Genomic DNA, 26631 nt, shown 5'->3' with positions numbered 1-26631 from the left:
ATACATGGTGTTAGTTTAGGTTGTGTTGATGCATGGTGATTGCCTGCTTAAAGAACTTCCTCAATTAGGAGATGTGAGAGAGAGGATATATTCTCCAGATCTGCTGTGGATGGTTTTTCTGAAGGTGATGAGAGAACTTCATAAGGTTTAGGAGAAACAGTACCTGGTGAGTTGTAAGTCAATCCCTGAGAATTAACAGCATTTGCTCAACAAATTAAATTTCAAAACTGTATCTCATTTTCACAATCTATCTTTCTTTACTATATAAAAGAAAGAATCAGTGGTCAGCAAGACTCAGATAATTTTTACAAGAATTGCAATGAATATATATATATATATATATATATATATATATATATATATATATATATGCATGCCAGTTATCTCCCTGACTGCTGGTAAAGTCACACAAGAAAATAACCATAATAATAAAAGCAGAACTTTTCTGTCTGTGTTGAATATAATTTATTAAAAGGGTCAAACTAAAACTCTTTCATAAAGAATCTATGAAAACTAGGAAGAAAAGAAACAAGGGCTGAAGTTCAAAAGGAAGGATAAAGAAGAGGAGTATCAAGGAGGGAGGGAAAGAGAAGAAAAAAGAGGGAGGGAGTGCAGAAACACAGTAGGAGACATTCAGTTATCCCAAATTATTAGGCACTTTTCCAAGGTACTTAATCAAGTAAAGAAAATTAACAGGATGCAAATAAAATAGGGTTTATTGTAATTCTTCATCAAACCCATTCTTATATTCCCTGAAGCCTTCTATGTTATACTTTCCAAACTTTCAGTAGGATCTAGGAGCCCCCTTAAGTATTGCACTGTGAAGTGTGGGTGCAGGCATGTGCATGTTCCAGGTTCTATGAATCCCTCTGATCAGCTGGCAGTTATTAGGTGAATGGATACTACAGCCATCCATATGGACATACAGAATGTTAGAAAAGAAATGTTCTTTGAGTGTGTGTGTGAAGAAATCGCAAGAGACTCTAAATAGCACTGTTCACCATGAAGACAGACTCGTCCTTCCAATGTGGTGTGGCCATGTTGGCAGGTAGAAAAAATGGGAGACCCATAGCCAAAACATGTCAGACACTGAATTCCCACTTTTCATGGTAAGAAACCAGTCATCATAGCATAAACTGCGATCATGGTGCCAGAGTATAAGTAAACTACGTAGAAGTACATAATGGAAGAAACAATAGTTAAAAGAGAAAGAATGTTACCAAGGGAGTAGAAACCAAGAGAGAAATGGAAAGCATATTTTGAGATCTCTGTTGTGAATTAGTTATTAGGATAATCACTCTTCTCAAACACAAACATTAAAATGAAAGGGAAAAAAGAAGACAAGTATAGCCCTACATTTCAGGAGAGGCACAAGAAAGGCCACTTCCTGAAGTTTTGAAATATATAGTTACCATGACAAAGTGAGTAATCCAGAAGCCTCCATATTCAAACAATTAGTTTAATGTCATATCATGTCTTTTAGATCATGAGTTTTAACCTTAGCTTTGCAGTAATGTTAATTAAAACTTGACCTTAAGTAAATCTTCCTTCTGTTACAATTCTTCAAGAATAAATTAATAAACTAACATCTGACAGTGGAGGATTAAATTATGAATTTTCAAACTCTAAAGTAAGGTTACCAATTCAATCTCAATGAGTATCTTGTTGCCAGTGCCCATATCCAGTGTCAGAATTCTCCTACAATCCATAGTCAAAAAGGATAGCCAGCATGTATTATGTTCCAATGTCTAAAGGGCTCCATGAATGGACTTAGTACTACCCTTAACCACATCCAAGCTTCCCAGACCCCCTTTCATTTAGTGCATGGATATTGGCATCAATTGAACAATATTCTGACCTTTTATAAAGGGCAAATATAATACTACATGAGCTTGGTTTGCTGAACTTTAGACTCCTCTGAATTGGAATGTGTTGAAGAGCGACTGCTTAGGTTTCATATATAATGTCATGGCAAAATTAATGATTCATTTCTTACAGGAATTACAAAGCTTTCCCTTAAAAACAAGTTAAAATATATATCATTTAAGCTTGAGCATTCAGACCTATTGTTGAATCAGCTGCCCTCAGGATAAGTGGAACTGGTTTGAAAAGAACACATTGATTGGATCAAGAAAAATATGCAAGATCAAAGGCTCATGGTTCATGATTTCACAGAGAGAACAGGAGTGGCTACAGGCAGAAACAGAAACCCGAAGTATATTCTTGATACCCTTCACTTATTTTTTTTCTTTTTTGCCCCAAATCCACACTCTGCTTCTTTCACTATAGATTCTTTTTTTTTCCAAAGCTGATTTGCCCTCATTGAAAGTTTTATGTTAACCATTTCATAGTTCAGATTTTGAAGCATTACACAATCAGAAAGAATTAGGATTATCAGGAGCAATTATGATAAACCTGATCCTTTCATCATCTTCATCTGGTTCCCCCCCATCATTCCAATTCTCATTTCACTCCTGTTCTACAATTTACAGAACACCATTAAATGCCCACCTTCATCCTGGGAAGCCTGGGCTAAGAATATGCTCATTCTGAATGTGATGTTGATAATGGACTTCTAATTAGCATACCTGATATAAATGCTTAATAAATACTAGCTATTAGTTTAATTTAATTTTCTTATCTTCCATTACACAGTAGGAACTGTGTATTTAAGAGAGAAACAATTTTACCCTTTATGTGGGAGCCGATGCATTAAAGGAGGGACCAAATGTGCAAATCAGATTCAAATCAGCCCCATAGTAATCCATTCACTGCTCTTTATTGTCACTAGTGTACAAAGTGTCATATGAAACAAGATGACAAAGACAAAGAAATAATTAAATTTTCTTCAAAGCCTGAAAGCTCACAGTCTGACCCATGAGTCAAGATATATATATATATATATGAATTACAAAGGTATATGTATAAAATTAAAAATAAAGAGGTAAAGATCGTACTGTAACAAGAAAAGCAAAGACCAAAAGACAGATTTCGGGAGAGGCCATGACAGCCTACAGCATTGGGAGAGCTACATGTGGAATCACAGGAGATGCTTAGTAAACAGGTATTCACGGCTTCTGATGATAACTAGAAATTAGTGACCTGAAGAATGCTAAGGGGGTCACTCCTTTGACCGTAGCTGTTCAGGCAGAGATCCTTCTGGTGGTCTGTATCATCAAAGTTCATAAACAGGTGGCTGGCTTGATCAGTAGTAGGGTAATTTCAGGGATGAAATTGCGCCTCCAAATGTGGGAACAACCTCAGGGGAAACAGGCAAATTCCACCTTCGGCACTAGAGCCAAAAAGTGAAATTACTGGCTTTTAAAAATGAATTTAGTTTTTGTCTAACACTGATGGCGCAAAAGCAATATCTGCCACCATATGCCATAACCACCTCTATGCTAAAGCATGATCTAAGTAGAGAAAAGGTGTTTCCTGGCTACAGAAATCATTATCTTTTAAGCATTTAGACCTACAAGGGAACAAAGCTAGAACTAATGCTATAAAAATTGAATAATATCTGACCCTTATCTGTTACAACCTAATATGTCATGCTGGATAAGGCACTTCTGTTCTGTTTACTCTTTCTATGGTAAAGGACTGAGTGTGGTAGCCCATGTCATCTCTGATTTCCATGACCATATCAGTGATTTAGCAAACCTAAGTGTTATACGCTTAGGGTGACAAGCAGTATGTACAGGAGTAAAAGAAGATAGGAGTATTCAGAGAGCTGCGTTACAAACTCCTATTCTGCAGGCTTTCAGTCTTTGTATCTATACAATCCCATTCTTGCCAAAAGCACCTAGCAACTGGGTAAGGGAGCTGGGAAAACACAAGCACAATTAATACCCTTCTTGGTAATTGGTATCTATTGTTATGACTGTTGCCTAGGATAGTCTTATTTAATAGATATGTATTATTCATTAATTTTGCTTGCACTGATGTGCTAGATAATAAGAAAGCTGACTTTTGAGTGGCTTGTATGATTCTTGGGTTACGAAAAAAAAACAAAAAAACAACAAAAAAAAACCAAAAAACTTCCTAGATTTATATGCTGGTATATAGCTTATATGCCCTCCAAAACTGAAACTTTAAGCTACATTGAAATCTAATATTTCTTGGTGACTGAGAAATGAAATTACAATTCAGAAAAACACAGAAGGAAGAGGGGAGAAAAAAATTGAGGCTTCAATTTGTAGGATAGAGCAGCCCACCACGACTTTCTCTTAGTTATGAAGCTCAAAAAAAATGACAAGGTAATAAGATTTGGACCAATAGGTCTCAATAAAAAAGAGAATGAAACTATATTTTATGGACCAATTATGACTTGCACTCAGTTCAGATTGTCTCCCACCTCTAGTGCCCCTGCAGTATGCTCTGTGCTACTGAGATAAATATCACTCTAACCCTCTAACTTCTGCTTGAAGACCTCAGCTTCCTCCTGTCTTCTTCCAATAAAGCAGGGACAAGCATACAGGTTAGATAATTGTGACTCATCTGGCTTGGTTCAATCCTTCCTGATAAATTCTTTTACACTCTGGGGACACTGAGCACTGAATAGAAAAGAGTATGTCCTTCTGAACATATATGAAGTAGCAAAAAGTGTTCAGGCACTTAAGGTAATTTACTAGGTTTAATCTTACTAAATGATTGTTTTCAATTATTTCTGCAGTTTTATCTTCCTATATTCGAAGCCCATAAAAGTTTAAAATTTGAATAAAACATAATCAGTAATAGGTTTTCATGTTATGACTTTCAGTGTAGTAGTCTTCCCCAGCATACCTATCAAAAAGGTATGTAGCAAGCTATTTATGGGTATAACATTTTAAATCAAAAACTCAATGGATGGATGTCATTCTCTTCCCTTTACCAGATCCCAAGTATTCAATTATGTTTTCTTTGGTCCATGCCTATAGAAAGCCACTACAGATTATGTTTGTGGATACAAATTAAAATGGAAAAGGATCAGAAAAATTCAGAGATCTAGATAAATATTCTAGGGAGTGACAAAGGACACACACCGGCACTTTCTTAAAAAAATAATACCACAGAACAAATAAGAAGAATGGGTCACAAGAATAGATGTAAGAAAACTCAGTCCAACCAATAAATCCTGAATCACTGAAAAACACTACTCAGCCACCAAGCTTCCTGAGGCTCCCTCTTATCTGTGGGTTACATCTGTCTATCAATATGCTTCAACCATTTACCAAACCTTTCCCTTGAAATTTGTATCCACTTTAAAGTAAATATGTTTTCCATGTAAAATTCATAAAAAGAAAAACAGAAAAGCAAACTAAACAATGCAATAAAAATTGACTTTCAAGATAGAATTATAACAGATTAAAAGGCATAAATTAACTATTGTAAACTCAAGGCTTTGTCATGAACACCATGCTCAACAGTTAGTTACTCTAGTCATGGTTCTATAAATTTCTTGGTTTTTATTTTGTAGAAAGAAGTTCTCTATGTTTAATGTTGTTTCTTTTATTTGCATTTATATTTGTGACTTGCCTTTGTAAATGCCTATCAGGATCTCTTGTCTATAAGCACATTCTTTGTACCATTTCAGCCATTAGTAGAACTCTGGTAGAGATCTGAATTGTTAATGTCTCTACTTCCCCATGGGGTCTCACAAACAGATGTTCATTTATGCATTCATAAAAAGAATGCCTGAAACAGAGAGCCAGGTAGATCAGAGAAAGAAATGGTCTGGAATCCACTTGTCCTATCAACATATTAGGGAATTCACCAACCCCATGTGTTTTGTTTTCTTTTTGTTTTTGTTTTTGTCTGTATAGCAATTGAGGGTAGTGTTTGACTGAACACTTCCTGTTCATATGAATGAATATAGTATAATGTACAATGTAAGTACAGAATACAGGAAAAATGCAAGGTTATATGAAGGTTTATGAAATGAGTATGAGGCAGTGCACCCATCTGCTTCTTTTGACTGCATCTATTTGTTAACTTCATATTACCACAGTGACAAATGAGGCTCAAGGAAAGAATTTGTTACATCTCATAACTATTTAAGTTCATTTCTGAGGTTAGGGATATCCATTGCTCTGTGTTCTGAGGTCAGGGATATCCATTGCTCTGGGTTCTGAGGTCAGGGATATCCATCATTCTGTGTCTTTGTTCAAAGACAGCAATGATGCTTTTTTAGCAATAGGATATGTGCTAGCGTCTTCACCAGGGAAGAAATGTGACTATTGTTTATAATGTCATCATGTCCCATTTCCTCCCAAATTCCTAGAACCTACAAATATCTCCAACCTGGACATGAGTTTTTATGTAGAAACACTTGAGGAAAGCCCATGAGAAACCTGGACATAATCTGTTTTACTAAAGAACAAGACATGGATTTTTAAATATTTTCCACAAAGCATCATTAGATGTTTATATATTTAATGTATTATTTTTTCCCTCTACAATATGCAAATTGGTGATAAAGTTTTTGAAATACATGAATTGATTCATTTTCTCATTGACATATTGCTGCTTCATAAATATTATTTTATATTCTGTAAAGGATCTGTGTTTCTTTGGCACATCTATATCCAAGCCTATTAACTTCCTATGTTAAGATCCCAAACATTCTTTTTTTCTAGCTGATAATTTACTAACAATTAATGCTGCTTAATTGCTCATGTTTAAATCCACCTGCATATTCAAACAACTTTTTTTTCTATTTTCTCTGGGTTTTTACTTAAAATAGATTAAAAATAAAATATTTATTACTTATTACATGTAGTTTATTTAAACACACTTTTAAACATATATTACTATGGTAAGCATTCAAAGAAATGAAAACACATTTCCTAGTACTGATAACACAGACAGTTGCCTTTTAAGGGGGAAGCATACACAAGAAAAGGTACTTCTATACAAATGTGTCCGTAAAATAGCTTGGGACTGTAATTAAGGGAACAGTTACCCATGAGATCTGCGCAACACATAGAAAGACTTTTAGGGTATCTTATTCGGGGTTTCGTTCCTGAACAAAAATCATGACCAAGAAGCAAGTTGGGGAGGAATCAGTTTAATCAGCTACACTTTCCACATTGCTGTCGATCACCAAAGGAAGTCAGGACTGGAACTCAAGCAGGTCAGGAAGTAGGAGCTAATGCAGAGGCCATGGAGGGATGTTACTTACTGGCTTGCTTCCTCTGCCTTGCTCAGCTTGCTCTCTTATAGAACCTAAGACTACCAGCCCAGGGATGGTCCCACCCACAAGGGGCCCTCCTGCCTTGATCACTAATTGAGAAAATGAATTACAGCTTGATCTCATGAAGGCATTTTTCTCAACTGAAGCTCCTTTCTCTGTGATAACTCCAGATTGTGTCAAGTTGACACAAAACCAGCCAGTACATAGGGGTTGAATTCAAATTAATTATTGGAGAAAGAGAATAGCTAGCTAGATAAAAGAGGAAAGAAATAAAATTTTCTTCTATATAAAGGAAACAGAAAAGGACACACCATACAGCAAAGAAGCCAATAGGAGAAAATAATTTTGTCATCAAAGTCTGAAATTAATTTGATTCCACCTGAACATTTACTTGATAACACATTCATATGTTTATTCTTATTCCTCTATAAAACTAGAGCAGAATATTGAGTTAACACTTATAGCATTAATTACCAACTGGGATTTATTTTATATACTTTGCATATATATTAAAACTATATTAACTCATCTTTCTGTAGGCTTCCTGAAAATCTTAAGCCATTTTGGTTGCTGCATGGTAGAGGCAAGGGCAGCCAAGGTGTCCATAGATGAAATGACTGAATATGCATTTATGACTAGCCATATGCAGCTCTCATTCAAACTGATCTTACAGCTCATGAATTAATCAGTAGAAGTCCAGGAAAACCCTAATCAACAAAAATCCCTCAATATCTTGTGACTAGAAAAAAAGTCTCTCTGGGTATCAATGTCCTCATTAGAACATGTTGGGATTGGGAGGAGTGTAGGTCCTTTAGACTACTCAACCCATGTGTTAACATGACAGTTAACTTTAGATTCCACCGTATGTACTCAGTCTTTGACACATAATATCACAGAAGAAAACCAATGGAGAAAAAGTCATTTAAAAATCATAATGGGACAATAGCAGGCATATTTTATCTTTGAATCTGTTCCTTTTCATTTTGCTTACTATTTGGAACTTTACTGGATAGAAACTTGTGTATCTTAACATTCAGATGAATGTAGAAGTAGATATCTCTTTTAACCTAGTATAGACTGATTGTACAAACAATAGTTTTTCACTATGGTATTGTAACTATGTACCCAATAAGTGCACATTTAGATGATATGTTCAAACATCATCATTTCTTGATTTATTCTGTTCCTGTTGAACTGCCTCCTTATCACTACCTTTTTACATTCATCTTTAATTAAAACTAACTTATTTATAATATCCAGAAGCTGGAAAGAACCCAGATGTCCCTCAACAGAGGAATGGATACAGAAAATGTGGTACAGTTACACAATGGAGTACTACTCAGCTATTAAAAACAATGAATTTATGAAATTCTTGGGCAAATGGATGGATCTGGAAGATACCATCTTGAGAGAGTTAACCCAATAACAAAAGAATTCACTTGATATTCATTCACTGGTAAGTGGACATTAGCCCAGAAACTTAGAATACGCAAGATACAGTTTGCAAAACACAAGACAATTGAGAAGAAGGAAGACCAATGTGTGGATACTTCATTCCTCTTTAGAATAGGGAACAAAATACCCATGGAAGGTGTTACATAGACAAAGTTTGGAACTAAGATGAAAGGATGGACCATCCAGAGACTACCCCACCCAGGGATCCATCCCATAATCAACCACCAAATGCAGACACTATTGCACATGCCAGCAAGATTTTGCTGAAAGGACCCTAATATAGTTGTCTCATGTGAGGCTATGCTATTGCCTGGCAAACACAGAAGTGGATGATCACAGTCATCTATTGGATGGATCACAGGGCCCCCAATGGAGGAGCTAGAGAAAGTACCCAAGGAGCTGGAGGGATCTGCAACCCTATAGGAGGAACAACAATATAAACTAACCAGTACCTCCAGAACTCGTGTCTCTAGCTGCATATGTATCAGAAGATGGCCTAGTTGGCCATCACTGGGAAGAGAGACCCCTTGATCTTGCAAACTTTATATGCCCCAGTACAGGGGAATGCCAGGGGAGCAGGGCTGGGGGAGGGTATACGGGCCTTTCAGGCTAGCATTTGAAATGTAAATGAAGAAAATATCTAGTAAAAAATTGGAAAAAAAATCTAACAAAATTCTAAATGTAAAAAAAAATGTGATTTTTAAAAAGTTTGTGTCACTCACTAAAACAATCTCTACTTCTCCCCATACTGTACCTGATAAAATGGCAGTGTGCTCTGCTCTGTGACTGAGTATACAGAAGAACTTTCATTAACCTTTTTTTAGTGGAAACGTAGTTCTGCAATTAAGTACATTTAATTAAATTGAGTATTCAAATATTTACATTTGTTAAACATTGAGTTACATATAAGTAATAAGTACTGATAAAGAAAGGGATTTCTAGACACTATAGATATTCTATTTTATCTTCAGAAATCTCGTTTAGAAAAGCAACACCCCAAATTAAACATCAATACCACCTGCCCAACAATTCAGAAACCAGAAGTAGAGACATGGCTCAACACATATAATTCAAGAGAGACATTCCAAGTACAATTGCTCTTCCTATCTTACCCATACAAGATAGTGTACCAGGAAGCCTGAGATCTTCCCTGAATTACACAGAAGATGAAGATAGTTCAGCCCATCAGTAAACAAATGTTTGCAGCAGAAACTGATGTCTGAACTTAGAAATACCACTAAGAAACTTAGACGGATGACACTTTTCTTCCAAGTCCAAAAATCAGCAACACTAATCTAGAGTTACTCCAAATTATAATGCCATTTTTACCTGGATCTTTTAACTAAACTGCTGGAAAAAAGTAGATTATTGTACTGTGATGTTTTTGTAAAAACATGATTTCAAGAAACCATGTTTCAAACGCCTTTTAAAACATGCTTCCAAACCAAGGCTAGAATGTGCACTTTCCACCAGTTTATTATTTCAGTAATTCATGGAAGTATGCTGGAAATGTGATTTGTGTGGGAGTCAAATAGAAATCAGATTGGCCCACTCCTTAAATCTATATATCTCCATATATATTTGGCCCTGACATTCATCATATTACATTATCCAAACAAAGGTTTCTTGCACAAAGTAATCACATGTGACCCGGCATAGCTACCTGTATAATTTGTGAGCAGTTGAATGTCTAAGTAGACATCCTGGCAGTACTGCTGGAATCTTTTATTGCATGTATTAGAGAGTTAAACATTACAATCTACCTCTCCTATGAGGCTAAATAAGAAAAGCCACATTTACTCAGGTTTAAAGTTGGTTTACTTGACAAAAGGAATAAGGTCTTGATAAACTTGCATGGGATAGAATTTCTTTCCCAGTGTGGAGGGGTGAAACATTCTGCAGACAACTATTTTTAGAAGAACCCTCTTGAGCTAGGTATGTCATCCTGCTCTTCTGTCTGCTAAGTTCAAATCAATTTTATTTTTATTTCTGATTTTATAAGAAGAAACTTTATCCACTTCATGGGAATTACTGGTACATGAATCAGACACTTCAGGGAACCATGGAACATATGTCTTTTGGCTTGCTCTATGTTTATCTCACTCAGGAAGCAGTGCAGGTGCTCAGCCCACATCTCTTGGACATGTCATTGACTCTGATAATAGAAAAAATAAATTATAATGATACTAAAAGCAACACATGATCACATGTGCTTCTGTATAGAAAACACATGAATAGGGAATATGTTTTGCTTACAAACACACACATATGTACAGGTATATACATATATAGTACATGTGTGCACTCATATACAATTATAAAAACACATGTTCACATACATATTTGTTCACATATATTTATGCATAGATATATGCACAAACACATGCTTATTTATGTGTATACAGACACTTGTGTGCCCACACACATGTGCAAACCCATATAAGTGCAAGCATATCCATTCACGCACCGCACATATACAAATGTGCAAAAGCATAAACAAATACACAAACATATTTACACGTGTGAACATGCAAACACAAAATGTGCACAGAAACTATTTCTATTTTGGATGAAGTTTATTCTTCAATAATCACAATATCTCTTGTATCATTTCTATAATTCTAGAATATCATAGCCAATATTCATAATTACTCACTACCCAATGCTTGACACAAGATATTTACATTTATCTAATTTCTTCCCTTTTACCTATAATATATATTGGGATATAGTAAACATATTATCACAATAAGCCATTTTCAGTTTCCTACAGGTGTCATGAGCCCCATTTGTCCCTTTAAAAGGTTTGGCTTCCATTTTGAGGTCAAAGATAGTCACCAGATTTTACGAACTAATTTAAAGTCTATTTTAAAGAACACTGTTTGACTTTCAGAAACTGTTCTGATTACCTTATAATGTGTGTATAAAACTGTATCCATTTTCCCACAAACAACACAACTAACATGATTATTACATTATCCTGTGAGATATCAATGTTTTCCCAAATATGCAATATCCACCAGATAGACCTAAATCCACTGTGCCATAAATGTTTCTGTTGTTCCATGAGGAGGATGGAAGTTATATCATTTGCTTTTCCTGAATGTCCAAAGTCTCAACAATTTACCACCAACTGAAACTATAACATTATACAGTCAAAAATCAGTGGAAGTATTTTAAGAGCCTCAGGATCTGAACGTTTTCTGTGGGAATATGTCCCCTGGAAATGTCAGAAACTGAACCAATAAAGTCTCATCGACATTAAATTCTAAGCAAGACCTGCATAAAGACGCAAATGGATATATAAAAATGTACAGGATAAAGCCCATGAGGCCTCAACCCTTCACAGAGAACTACAGGCAACTATGGAATGCAGAGAGTGGGGAAAATAATCTTCCCCAGAGAAGAACACACCAATTAGTTTTCCAACACCAAATCATCAGCTCTGAAAACATACAAGTAGCATCATACAGACTGGAAATATTATACTTATGTGTGTGTGTGTGTGTGTGTGTGTGTGTGTGTGTGTGTGTGTATACACACACATACATAAGAAAACATGATGATCAAAAAGTTATGATTTGAAAGAAAGCAAGAAGGAGGGGTACATAGGAGGGTTTGGAAGGAAAGGGTTTGAAAAGGAAGAGAGAAATGATTTTAAGATATAATCTCAAACATAAAAGAAATATTTTATAAAATTAACTGAGAGCTTATCTACTCTGAACAGATGAAACTCAGAACCACAGCATCAGAAAAGCCTGTGGAAGATGATATGGACATGAACAACATAAACAGAAATATGTTATTACAGACCTTCACATTTAAGCAAAACTATTGGTAAAGTGACAAGTGAAATTAAATCTTAGTCCTATTGATTCGTGAGGTATAGTGCAGCTATTTCACACATCTTTAAACTGTGTTTCCATTTCAAACATTCATAAGTAGTGTGTTCTTCCAAAGCAGACTATTTGTATTTTGACTTAGTAATCAAAGATTATAAACATATACTTGGTTTATTTGAAAATGCATAATCAGGAAATTGAATTAAGGCACACCTCTGAACACAATTACATTTCTAAATCGAATCTCTGAAAGTTGTAGATGCTCCTGTTTTATCTCACACACTTTATCCTGTTATAATCTTAGTAATTAAAACACTATCAATGAAAAGTTAGAGAGAAAATATTAAGATAAGACAAAGATAATAATTGGTAAAATTGATAAAAACAAAATAAATATGCATTTTGGTCTTCTCTTTGAACTAGATTTAAATTAAATGAAATGAATGTGGAGAAAAGAAACTCCCCCGCATTGTTTACATTTGTTCCCTTATAAAATAAGGAAAATGCAGGTCATGGATACAAGGCAAGGAAGTTTCCAGAAAGCAGACTGGAGGCTCTGCTGTGAGGAGACAATGCAGAGTGAGGACTGGGGAAGGAATGAGGAATAGAAGCACTCTGACACATCACCCAGAGGCAGAGCATCTGGGTAGCTTTGCTACTTATCAGAAGCTAAGAACCCTCCCTCAAGCCACCACTCCATGCTACACCCGGTGGCATGGTGATGACAGAAACCCTTTGATAATGACAAACCAGTCACTTTGAGAGCTTCAAGACACAGCCTCTTCTAAGGAAAGGAACAAAAGGATCCCCAGCAGGCTACAGGAACAGGAAGGAAAAGATCAGCAAAGGAAGATCCTAGTAACTAGGCTACCAAGAACATAAAGTCCAGCTGACTCCTATCCAGAATAATGGAAATTCTCATGCTGTTTTTATCTTTAGACTCTATTACAGATCGAAGTTGTGTTTAAGCCAACAAGTAAACAAAATTACAAAGCATTCCCAAAGTGATAAAATATATAATTAACCAGACATAGCAATAATTAGAGCCACGCCAAGATGTTTTTAAAAATGTTAGAATTATCAGACAGTGAATTCAAAATAAGCACGTATGCATGTGTCCAAGAATTCAGTAAAAATATAGACAAAGTTCCAATGAGACAAATGTCTACAAAAAAGAGCAATTGTGAGTATATTTAAAAGAAAACCAGGAAATCAAATCTCTCTCTCTCTTCCCACTCCTCTGTCTGTCTGTCTCTCACACACACACACACACACACACACACACACCCCTATAGATTTATTATTTCGATGTTTAGAAACACTAAAGGTAAATATTATACTCTAAAGTGAAATGCCCTGCATAGAATTCTTTACATAGAGAATAGTGTGAGACAAATCATAGAATAACTTGTAACGAGAAAGGTAGCACAAATACTTTTGTATTAATAAAAGTTGCTTTTTAATATATTCACACAAGTATAGAGTATATTCTAAGAGCAGGAGGTATCTCCCACTGGTAAAAGCCAAACACTGTTCTTGTACAACTGCTAGTTTCTGTGCTCAGAAACGACATGGTGTTTCGCAACTTTCTCTGACCCCAGGCCAGGCTGATCTGAAACTTTCTTTTGTTTCCATGAGTACTGGATGAATTAGGTATGTATACATACATGGAGGTAAACACTCAAACACGTGAAAAAATAAAATTTTATTCTAATTACAACCCATACTCTCCCCATATATTTCATACATTTCCCACATTTGTATGTTTATTTTGTTTTTGCCCCCTGACCCTAACTAGGGCCTTCTATATAATTATGGGCTTGGAATTGTACAACTGAGCATTATGGGGTCATCAGTAGGTACAAAACTGAGACAAAGTATATTTTATCAGAAAAATAAAGTACCTCCTTAGATACCAATCAACATACATTACAGCAAGCCAGTTTTATGAAAAATTAACCTCTTTGTTTTCCTTAACTTTATTCAAACCAAGGACAAATATAACTTTAATTTAATAAAAACAATGTATTAAATAACTATAGCGTACTGATAAAAAACAAATCACAATTATATCATAATAGGAGAGAGAAGGACAGTTTAATTATTTATACTGCAATACAGAATACTAATAGTTGAAATTAGTATTTTTAAATGTATATTGTCAACCTATGAAACCACTGTAACAGTGCATTATTTTCTAGAAGTGTAAAGCCTATGCCAGAGATATAAATGGTTTCGTGCAGAATGTTGAGCTATGAATGAAGATATAGAAATGGGAAAATAAGTGAAGAGGTAAAACAAAAGCAAAGAGAATAAAGCAGAGGGAGTCTAGGGTTTGACCCATCTAACTCAGTGACCTTTTGAAATTTGTGTTGTAGATAAAAAATAACTGCAGAAAAAGCAGATTGACCTGAATATTTTGTATACTTTAATTATACTGTTTAGTGGGTTAAAAATAGAGTGGAAATGATTACAGCATATTGACATAGTCAGAAGGAAGATTGCTTGCTATGATGAGTGACAGTCCATACAGATAACTGATCAATTATCCAAGAAAACACATGCTACAGGAATCTCAAAATACAATAGGCAAAAACTGAAGGAAGTAGAGGATAAAATAGATAGATTTGCACTCAAAGTCATTATACAGACTTGTAAACGTTTCTCAGTGATTGATGGATCAATCAGGGGAAAAAAATAAGGATGTAAAAGAACTGAATAGTGTTGTGAATTGACTTGTTGTTATTGGCATGTTTAGAGTATTCGATCAGAGACAATAGCGTGATGGACATGTTATCTGCTATACATGAGCTGTACCATATGTAGTGTGTGTATATGTATATACACACACATGTTATACATATATATATACACCTATATGTATATATGTACATATATAAATATATTTGCTTATATATTTATATAATTATATATTTCTATGTATATTATATATTTGTGTGTAAAATATTTCTCTCTCAATATATATATATGTGTGTGTGTGTGTGTGTGTGTACATATATATATATATACACATATATACATATATATGGTGGTATACATATATATAATGTGTATATCAAACACTCTATCACTCCGTTATAGGACAGATTTTAATAAGTTCTACAGATTTGGTTTCGTGTGTGTGTGTGTGTGTGTGTGTGTGTGTGTGTGTATCAGTGTGACCGTGTATGTGCATGCAGTTGCCTGTTGTGGCCAGATGAGGGCACTCGGTCACACAGAACTGGAGTTACCTGCAGCTGTGACCTGTACTGGGTTCTAGGAACTAAAGTAGAGTTCTCTGAAAAAATGCACTAAGTACTGTTAAGTACTGAGACATTTCTCCTGCATCCTTCAAAAGTTTCCAAAAGAAATAGAAATCAAAAAGTTTTCTAACCATATTTAATTAAGTATCAATAAACGAGCTAGAATATAAGAGATAAAATTTAAAAACATATTAGAGATGACATGGTATTCTTTTAAGAATGTCATGAATCTAAAATATTTTAAGAGATAGTTACATGTTTCAATTAATTTAGTTAGTTACTTTACATCCCCATCTGTGATGGTTTGTATATCCTTGGACCAGGGAGTGGCACCATCTGAAGGTGTGGCCTTGTTGGAATAGGTGTGACCTGGTTGGAATGGGTGTGTCACTGTGGGTGTGGGTATAAGATCCTCACCCTAGTTGCCTGGAAGTCAGTCTTCCACTAGCAGCCTTTGGATGAAGACATAGAACTCTTGGCTCCTCCTGCGCCATGCCTGCCTGGATACTGCCATGCTCCCACCTTGATGATAATGGACTGAACCTCTGAACCTGTAAGCCAGCCCCAATTAAATGTTGTTTTTCATAAGACTTAACTTGGTCATGGTGTCTGTTCACAGCAGTAAAACCCTAACTAAGACAGAAGTTGGTACTGGGAGTGGGGTATTGCTGTGATAGGCCTGACCATGCTTTTATTTGACAGAATGTGGATTTTGGGACTTTGTATTTGGAAAGCAATGGAATGCTTTAAATGGGGCTTAATGGGTCATCCTAGTAGGAATATGGAAGACTTAGTTGCTGGGAGTAATTTGAACTGTGTTGACCTGGCCCAAGAGATTTCAAAGGAGAAGAATTTCAGAATGTGGCATAAAGACTGGTTTTGTGGTACTTTGGTGAAGAATGTGGCTACTTTTTGCCCTTGTCTGAAAAGTTTGCCTGAGGCTAAGGTGAAGAGACTTGGATTAATTGCACTGACAAAGGAAGTTTCAAAAAAGCCCAGCAGAGACTTTGTTCTCTGGTTAAGTCTTATGAAGAGAAGTTTGAACAAGCATAGCAAGCTTAGAAAGGAAAAATATAAAATATATGGTTTGAGTATTAAAGGGGTACCAGGAAGTGAAATGGAACAAATTCCTGTGTTCTAGGAGATAACAGATTAAGGGAGTGGGACCTTGGGGCAAGATCCTACCCAGCTAAATTAAATCCAGGCATGGTGGTACACACCTTTAATCTCAGGAGACAGGCATGCTGATCTCTGCATTCAAGGTCAATCTACAGAGCAAGAACCAGGATAGCCAAGCTTACGCAGTGAAGGATTTAGAAAACATAAAGCTAGTGATAATGTAATAGGACAAGGGGATCATGTTCTAGTTCCTGTATGCAGCAGAACTCGGCAGCTTCAGCCATGTGGCTCTGGCTCTAGAGTTAAGAATGGAAGGAACTACTGGGAAAATTGATGCTGGTTAGCTGGAGCTAAGGAATTAGCAGTGATTAAGAAGAGACCAGCATCACTGAGGTGAAATCTTCTGGAAATTGTTTTCTGGGAGCACAAAGAAGCCGTGTTCCAGAGATAACCAAGGTTGCACCTCATGCTGCGGCTGGACTTGGTAATGTGTAAGAGTCACTCAGGTGGTACTGCTTATGAAGGAATGAAGGGATAATGGAGAGAAGCTGAGGCTTAGCACTGTGAGAGGCCAGGGAAGGCCATTGGAAAAGGTGAAGCCTCAGCTGTAGTTGATGGCCCAGGACTGAAGGGGTCATGCAAAGGATTTGAGGCTTGGCACCCTGAAGAGAGCCTATGAGAGGCATTGGTGAAGCCTAGTTGGAGTGGAATACCCCAGTGTATTAGAGATGTCAGTACCATGGAGTGATCACCAAGAATTGCAGCCATAGTGGAGTGGATCAACCTGAGCTTAGAGTGCTACAGAGGGCAGAGCTGGAAAAGTGATGCCAGCCCTTAGGAGGAGTCCAAAAGATCAAGTGGAATCCCAGACACTGAAACAAGAAGCTGTAACATTGAAATTGCCTTGGAGACTCAAAGATGTTAAAGATGCCAGAGCCATGGGACACATGCTGAGGAAAGCTGCTAACAGGGAGTGGAACCAGCCCAGGAGAAAGCAGTTTGTTGCAGTCAACAAAGATGAAAAAGGAATGGAGATCTGAAGACTGCTTTGACATCAGCCATGGAGATGCAGAGTTTGGAGTTTGCCCAGCTGGTTTCCTGCCTTGCTTTGGAGATTACAGTTAATTAAGTTGGATGAATCTCAGAAGAGACCTTGAACTTTGTACCTTTAACATCGTTGTGACTGCTATAGACTATGAGGACTTTGAAAGTTGGACTAAATGCATTTTGCATTATGCTATGTTTAAGTATGTCCCCCATAGACTCATGTTTTTGAACAAGTCTATGGGGACCAGGGAGTGGAATGTGATGGTTTGTATATCCTTGGACCAGGGAGTGGCACCATCTGAAGGTGTGGCCTTGTTGGAATAGGTGTGACCTGGTTGGAATGGGTGTGTCACTGTGGGTGTGGGTATAAGATCCTCACCCTAGTTGCCTGGAAGTCAGTCTTCCACTAGCAGCCTTTGGATGAAGACATAGAACTCTTGGCTCCTCCTGCGCCATGCCTGCCTGGATACTGCCATGCTCCCACCTTGATGATAATGGACTGAACCTCTGAACCTGTAAGCCAGCCCCAATTAAATGTTGTTTTTCATAAGACTTAACTTGGTCATGGTGTCTGTTCACAGCAGTAAAACCCTAACTAAGACACCATCTCAGCTTCCTCTCCTTACACTAACGACTCCCTATCCCCTTTCCATCCCTCCCCCTCTCCTTTGATGGGAAAAGAGCTGGGTTGAGGAAGAGGAAATGTTTTAAGTCATAGTTATACCTTCCAAAGTCTAAGGTGTGGTGTAGAAATGCAAGTCCTTTTATTCTGACATAATATGTTATTACATTATCAAATTGTTGGTATTAACTTTTGAGAAGACAACATGGTATTTTTCTACTTATTTTATTTTAATTATTTGTTAATTTTTATATTTTGTTTTGGGGTGATGTGGTATGGCTTTCATATGTGTGTGCACTGCTATGTGTTTCTCTTTCACTTGTGCATGCTAGTGTTCATGTTCAAGTGTGTACAGATGTGAAGAATACAGACTTAGATGTATTCTTAGATCACCTTTGACATTTCAATTTTTGAGGATAAGACACTGAAACATAATCTCAAGTGCTGGACCAGTCAGCATAACCACTGAGATAAAAAGATTTTCATGATCCATGCCCCTGTTCTTGCACTGGGTTGACAGCATGCTCCCTACAGCCTACTTTCAGATGTGTGCTGGGGATATGAATTCAGATCCTCTTGCTTATGTGGCAGGTATTTTCTAACCAGACCAGCTCACCATTGGGTTGTTCTCTATTTAAATAACCATATGGAACATGAATGGTGACAGAAAATTCTTCTTCTTACTCATGTGATTTTTGTGGGTTTCTTGCCATTCAGTGCTGAGTATGGATCTTCAACAAAGTACAACGAAGCATGAATGGAAGATACTCTCTTTTTGATCATTCTAATAAAGGAATTGCTTATATATTGGGGGTGTGTTCCTTAATGTTAACATTTAATTTCGTGCTATATAGATGATTCATTCTTTACCTTCACCAAGGATTTTCTCAAGTAATCAGTTTCTTCTTACCATTTTCATGAAATTATTCTGATTGTGACTGAGGGATTTTTATAATGATTTATGCTTTTAGAAGACAAACAAAAAACCCATGACATTTTTTTCTGATAAGGAATCTATCTAGCCAAATCAGATTTTCAGGGTTAGGTCTTTGACTCAGTGGTTAAGACCATTTATTATGCAAACCTAATAATGAGTGTTCAAACTGCAAGCAATGGCATAAATTCAGTAAGACACTGTCTCACAGCAATTTTATGATACATAGAAAATCAAACTCTGTAGATGTCTTAGATATAGGAAGTTCTAAAATACCTTTTGGGATTTCTTTCTGCAATGAAATTTGGTGTACACAGTAAAGCCATGATTTAAAATTAAATATCTGGTTTTGTTTTGGAACTGGAGATTCATTTCATTTAACCTCATAGTACCCCACTTGTAATCTTACTAAGTAAAATAAGTCATATGTGTTTGATTCATCAAATGATTAACTCTGATAACAACAGTAAGAATCCTAAGTGTGTAACATGTAACACTGATTTACATAATTTGTTTAGAGGATGGGGAGAAGAAAGCCTGGGAAACATAGAAAATGCAGTAGTGGAGTGAGTGCCAGCATCAAGGAAGTGAAAAGCTGAAGGACAGCAAAAGCAAATGCAGGAAAAGCAACTCACTGTATTGCTTTTCTAAAGACTCGGTGTGTGTGTTTATGTCTGTACGTGCTTGTGTGTACACATGTGTGTGTGTGTGTGTGTGTGCATGTATTAGTGTCTGTGTAAGATTATGTACATACATGTGTGCAGGTAACCCAGGAAGCTATAACAGAATGTCAGGTCTTGAAACTTGAAGATGGATTTATTTCTGAGTTTTTTAATGTAGATACTGGAATTCAGACTCTGTTTCTATCACGATTGAGTAGTGAATGTTCTTAGCAGTTCAGCTATGTCTTGAAACATTATCAGGCTCTTAATCACTGATATTGATTATGAGCTATGATCCTTCCTTTACACACTTCTATGTACCCACTTGTTCAGCTCAGTAACAGTCATGACGTACACCACCCAGAATGTTTCCAGAGTTCAAAGATAATTACGCTTCTTAAAAATTGACTGAGCCATTGTAAAGAGAGTTGTAGGTAGAAGTAACTATATATACTGAAAAATTAGCTTTCTTTATTTAAGACTATACACACACACAGCAACAACAACAATGACAACTTTTTTTTTTTTTTTAAGAATAGGACCACAGTAATATCGGGCAATGAGGAAGTGGAGGGAAGAATTGGGACAGCAATTAAATTATATTAATTTCAAAAATTAAGGAAACTTAATTTACTGGGAACTAGGGCTTTCAATAAACTCATAGGTAGCCCAGGCAATTTCAGTGATAAACGTAGTTTTGGAGATTGACATGTAGCTTATAAGTGTAAAGAGAAAGAACAAGAAATGTCTTTATTAGAGAACAGAATTAATGAAAATCTAATTAAAATTCTAGAGGAAAATTACCTTCAGTTGAAGCTGCCGGTATGTAGACAGACAAACTCCATGATACCACAGTCAAAAGAAATACGAGTTGACAAGAAGAGGATCAGAAGGGAAAATAATGGGGACCCTAGATATAACTCCTGGTCATGGTAATTATGATGGAACCTCTGGGTTTCTATCTTCCATGTCATGGAGACAATATGGGCAGCATGTGTTTGCACTTTGGCTTCTCCACTCAAAACAGGTTTTTTTCCCCATCCATCTTATGTACAGATAGACAATTGAACCCATACTCCTCTTTCTGAGTGTCGTTTGTCCTGCACCTACAGACAACTTTTGTAGGAACCTCATCTACTTAACTTAGATGCTCTTTGACCCATTCACACAATGTCATAAAGTGATATCCTGTGCACAAAGTTAAGAAACATAGTAAGACTCTAAACTAAGGTACACACAACTACCTCTCCAAGATGGATATGTTTTGAACACAAAGAGAGGTAACTTTTCTTCCTTTCATAGAAGGGATCCAATGTAGTCCTTTCCACCAGCCATGCATCCTACTACTGATCTTCAGCTTCAGCCTAAGACAAGGTTGAAATAATGAGATTTTGTGGAAAGATATGAATGTTGAAGACAATGCTCTTTTCTGGGAAGCATCATTTTTAGACTCTGCCCACTTCTTCCTTGCTCATCTCTTCTCACAATAGGTTAAACATCTTGTCATCTCAATTGCAGGGCAAGTCAAAGATACAGTTCCTGATTAGAAGAAGAAAGAAGGCCTCCTGTTGCCCCATTTTTTATGTTTTGAGATTTTAATATAGCTATATTTCTCTTATCTCTTTTTATCCTTCAACTGATTCATAATCCCTTCCCCATTGTTTTTCAAATGTATGACCTCTTTTTCTCCTAATGTTATTACACACACAACACACACACACACACACACACACAACACACACACACACACACATATTCATGCTTGTGTATTACTAAATATATCCTGCTGAATCTGCATAATAATACTTATATGCATATGTTTTAGGATCAGGGAATACCATTTAATACTGAATAACTAATTGGTGAGTTCTTCCATGGAGAAGACTGTTTCTCACTCTGCATTCCATAAGTGCCTATAGTTGTGTGTATAAATTATAGCTCTCATGAGATTTTCTGTTTCACTTTGACATATCCACTGTTTTTTATTCTTGTTCAGCTCATGTTTAGGCAGTCATGAGAGAGTTACACTTACGAATGTAGTTTTGGCCTTACCAGGAGACACAGACACACAGAAATCTCCATGATATTCTGGCTCTCAACAATCTATTCTCCCCCTCCTCTGAAATGTCACTAATTCTTTAGTGAGGGAATATTCCATAGATGTATCCACTGGGTCTGGGCTCCACAACTCTGCAATTTGATTGGTTTTGGTTTTCTAAAATGCTCTCCATCTGTTAAAGAAAGAAAGAAAGAAAGAAAGAAAGAAAGAAAGAAAGAAAGAAAGAAAGAAAGAGAGAAAGAAAGAGAGAAAGAAAGGAAGAAATTCCCTTGATGAGAGGTGAAGATTACACCTATCTGTAGCATTAAAACAAATGATTAGATTGTTGTTATTGAGTAGTAAATTAATACTAGTAGATTTTCCTTTGATAATCATGATTTCGCTAGCTCCAATTAGTTGCTATGTTTTCAGTATAAGGCATTGTTTCTTTCTGTCTGAGAGGATCTCAAGACCACTTAGAGAATTGTTGGTTATCAATAAGGTATGTGCCACTACCACATGCCTAGAGTTACCATAATATGCTAATAGTTGATATGATTCATAGGCATCATATAAGGGTAGGTCTGTTGTGTGCTTTCCTTCTTCAGAAACTTGCATGATGATGTCTTGTTTCAGAAAACCTAGTTCTTTGAGAAAAATCCTTCAAGTCATTTCCAGCTCAAATGCTTTTTGCACTATGACTCAAGTGCATGGAGTCGTCAGCAGAAGAGACTTGGCTTCCACCTCCTGAGGAGGTGGAGAAGTAGCCAAGGGCAGTAGAAATATGTTTTCAGAGTTTCTTGCTTAGCATAACCAACAACTCAAAAGAGGAAGTCTTGTGTCTGTGTGCCTAATATTTTTAAGGTGGTCTTTGGTCCTTAGAATTACCATTTCCAGAACACATAAGAATATATATATATATATATATATATATATATATATATATATATATACACATACACACACACACACACACACACCTATATATATATGGAGAGAGAGAGAGAGAATTTACATAATTACATTTGTTATACTTTTTTATTAGGTATTTTCTTTTTTTTTTTAAATTTTTTTTATTTTATTGATGTGAAGTTGGAAAGATGATAGGAATATGCATTGATCTAAGAAGAGTTACAGAATAATGGGGATGATTACGATCAAAAGACATTGTATGCATGTATGAAATTCTCATAAATTTAATGAAATTGTATTATCAAAAACCTTACTGCTCGCCCAATTTCAGTCAAGTTTTTTTTCCAGTTTTCTTTTTTTTTTTTTGATTTTTAATATTTTTATTACATATTTTCCTCAATTACATTTCCAATGCTATCCCAAAAGTCCCCCATAGCGCCCCCCACTTCCCTACCCACCCATTCCCATTCTTTTGGCCCTGGCATTCCCCTATATTGGGGCATATAAAGTTTGCAAGTCCAATGGGCCTCTCTTTCCATTGATGGCCGACTAGGCCATCTTTCGTTTTTTTTTTTTTTTTTTAATTTTTTTTATTTTATTGAGGTATTTTCTTCATTTACATTTCCAATGCTATCCCAAAAGTCTCCTATACCCTCCCCCACCACTCCCCTACCCACCCACTCCCACTTCTTAACCCTGGCATTCCCCTGTACGGAGGCATATAAAGTTTGCAAGACCAAGGGGCCTCTCTTCTCAATGATAGCCGGCTAGGCCATCTTCTGTAATCCTTCAACAAACCTAAAAGAAGACAGCCACAAGAACAGAATGCCAACTCTAACAACAAAAATAATAGGAAGCAACAATTACTTTTCCTTAATATCTCTTAATATCAATGGATTCAATTCCCCAATAAAAAGACATAGACTAACAGACTGGCTACACAAACAGGACCCATCATTTTGCTGCTTATACGTTTTAAGTACAAAATTAGTAATCTGATTCCTTATGACTGAATCAAAAAAGCTTTTGAGTTATTTCAATTTCTTCCTTCCTTTTTATTGTTTTATCTACCTCCCTCTGGCTACAGAGCCCTGTCCCTTTCCCATTTCCCTATTCACTTAAAATCTGCTATACTACTCTCTTTTGCTGCCCAATTCCCCTATCCTGACAATGTTTTTGAATTTCCTGGTTTTGGCAATTATTCTAGGCTATGTATTCACATCAGAAAATGTGGTGCTAGGAAACTGAGAAGAAGAACTTTTGTCTTTCTGTATCAGAGTTACTTCACTAATGTGATCTTTTCTAGTTCCATCAACTTACCTGATGTACTGGCTAGCTTTGTGTCAACTTGACACAAGCTGGAGTTATCACAGAGAAAGGTACATCATTTGGAGAAATGCCTCCATGAGATCCATCTGTAAGGCATTTTCTCAATTAGTGATCAAAGGGGAAAGGCCCCTTGTGGGTGATACCATCTCTGGGCTGGTAGTCTTGGTTCTATAAGAGAGCAGGCTGATCAAGCCAGGGGAAGCAAGCCAGTAAAGAACATCCCTCCATGGCCTCTGGATCAGCTCCTGCTTCCTGACCTGCTTGAGTTCCAGTCCTGACTTCCTTGGTGATGAACAGCAGTATGGAAGTGTAAGCTGAATAAACCCTCTCCTCCCCAACTTGCTTCTTGGTCATGGTGTTTGTGCAGGAATAGAAACCCTGACTAAGACACCTGAAAAGTTCGTAATTTTTGTTTTGTTATAGCTGAACAATATTCAAGAGTATATGTGTAGCATGCTTTCATTAGCCATTAATCTGGACAGTTGAAGGTCATTTAGGCTGTTTCCATTTCCTAGCTATAGTGATAAAGCAGCACTGGATGTGAATGTAAAAGTATCTATGGGAAAGAATGTTGGGTTCTTTTGGCTATATGCCAAGAAAAGGTATAGTTGCATCATATGGTAGATTTATTTTTAATGTTTTGAGATTTCTTTATAGTGATTTTCATAGGTAATGAACCAGTTTTCAACCCCCCCTCAACAGTGAATATGGGGTTCTTTGGCCCCACGAGCACTTCAACATCTGATGTTACTTGTCTTGGGGATCTTTGCCATTCTGGCTGCCATGACAGTTCAAATTAGTTTTTATTTATATTTTTCTAATTTCTAAGGAAGATGAATATTTTTTAGACATCTCTTAGCCATTTTCTCCTTCTTTTGAGAGCTCTCTGTTCGTTTTCCAGACAAGACTTTCAATGGTTCATCTTTTTTGAATTATTGTTTTGTGAGTTCTTTATATATCCTGGACTTTGTCCTGGTTTTATGCATATACCTTGTTGTTTGCATTACTCTGACTCAGTAATATATTTTAATATCTTGAATGGGTATGCCACAAGCATTGTTCTTTTTTGCTAGGGATTGTTTTGGCTATCTCAGGTATTTTATGGTCCAATATGAAATTTAATACAACTTTGTTCCTTCTACTTCTGGGTTGTTTTGTTTTGTTTTGTTTTGTTTTGTTTTGTTTTGTTTTGTTTTGTTTTTGGTTGGTTGGTTGGTTTGATTTGGTTGTTTGTATGGTGGTTATTTGGTAGTTTTGTTGTTGTTGTTATTGTTGTTGTGGTAAGTAAGGAGGTAGGATTTCCCTCCTTCATGATGTATATTATGAATTTCTTTGGTGTATATTCTCATATTTTTCTTTTCTTTTTTGGTTCTGTTAGTTTGAGTCCGCTCTTTTATTTGATTTGTTGAGTCAATGGTATGTCAATCTTGTTTATTTTCTTAAAAAAGTCTGATTCATTGCTTCTTTATATTGTTTTTTGTATATTTCATTGTTTAGGGGTCTAATTTGAATTATTTCTTGCTATAATTTGGTTTTGATTTGTTCTTATTTTTTCAACTTTTTAAGTTGAATCACTAAGTCATTTATTCATGCTCCTTTGGATTTATTAATGTAGTTATTTAACTATAAATTTCTCATGCCACACTGACTCTATGTTTCCCATAAATTTTGTTCTGTTTGTTTTCATTTTCAATTAGCTACGGGAAATGTTTTATTTTTTTAATTACTTCTTTAACCCATTCATCAATCAGCAATGAGTGGTTTAATCTCCAAGAGTTTGTGCATTTACTTGAGGTTTGTTTGACATGAATTTTAAGTTTTATTGAATTTTATTCAAGATATAGGGAATGATTTCAATCTTCTTGAATTTTTAAAAATTTGTTTTGTTTTATAGGATGTGGCCTATTTCAGAAAATGATTGATGTTTTAGGTGCAATATATTATAGACTATTGAGCTCATTTAACATATGATATCAAATAATTCTTATGTTTCTATATTTTTGTCTAGATGACTATTTTGAAAAAATGGAGTAGTGAAATTATCTACTATTGATGGACTGATGTTAAGAGGTGTCTTTAAGTCCAGTAGTAGATTTTTTTATGTATTTGGGGACCACAGAGTGTGTGGCATATAGTTTTTGGATGTTAATTCTTTCTTGGTAAACTATTCTTCTGATTAGAAGGATGAAACTATATTTATCTCTTCAGATTATTTTAGTTCAAAATTTTATTTTCTC

The sequence above is a fragment of the Mus caroli genome, unplaced genomic scaffold, assembly GCF_978045245.1.
Source record: "Mus caroli unplaced genomic scaffold, Mus_caroli_1 scaffold_19, whole genome shotgun sequence".
NCBI classification, from domain to species: Eukaryota; Metazoa; Chordata; class Mammalia; order Rodentia; family Muridae; genus Mus; species Mus caroli.
Note: the sequence above shows the minus strand (reverse complement) of the source record.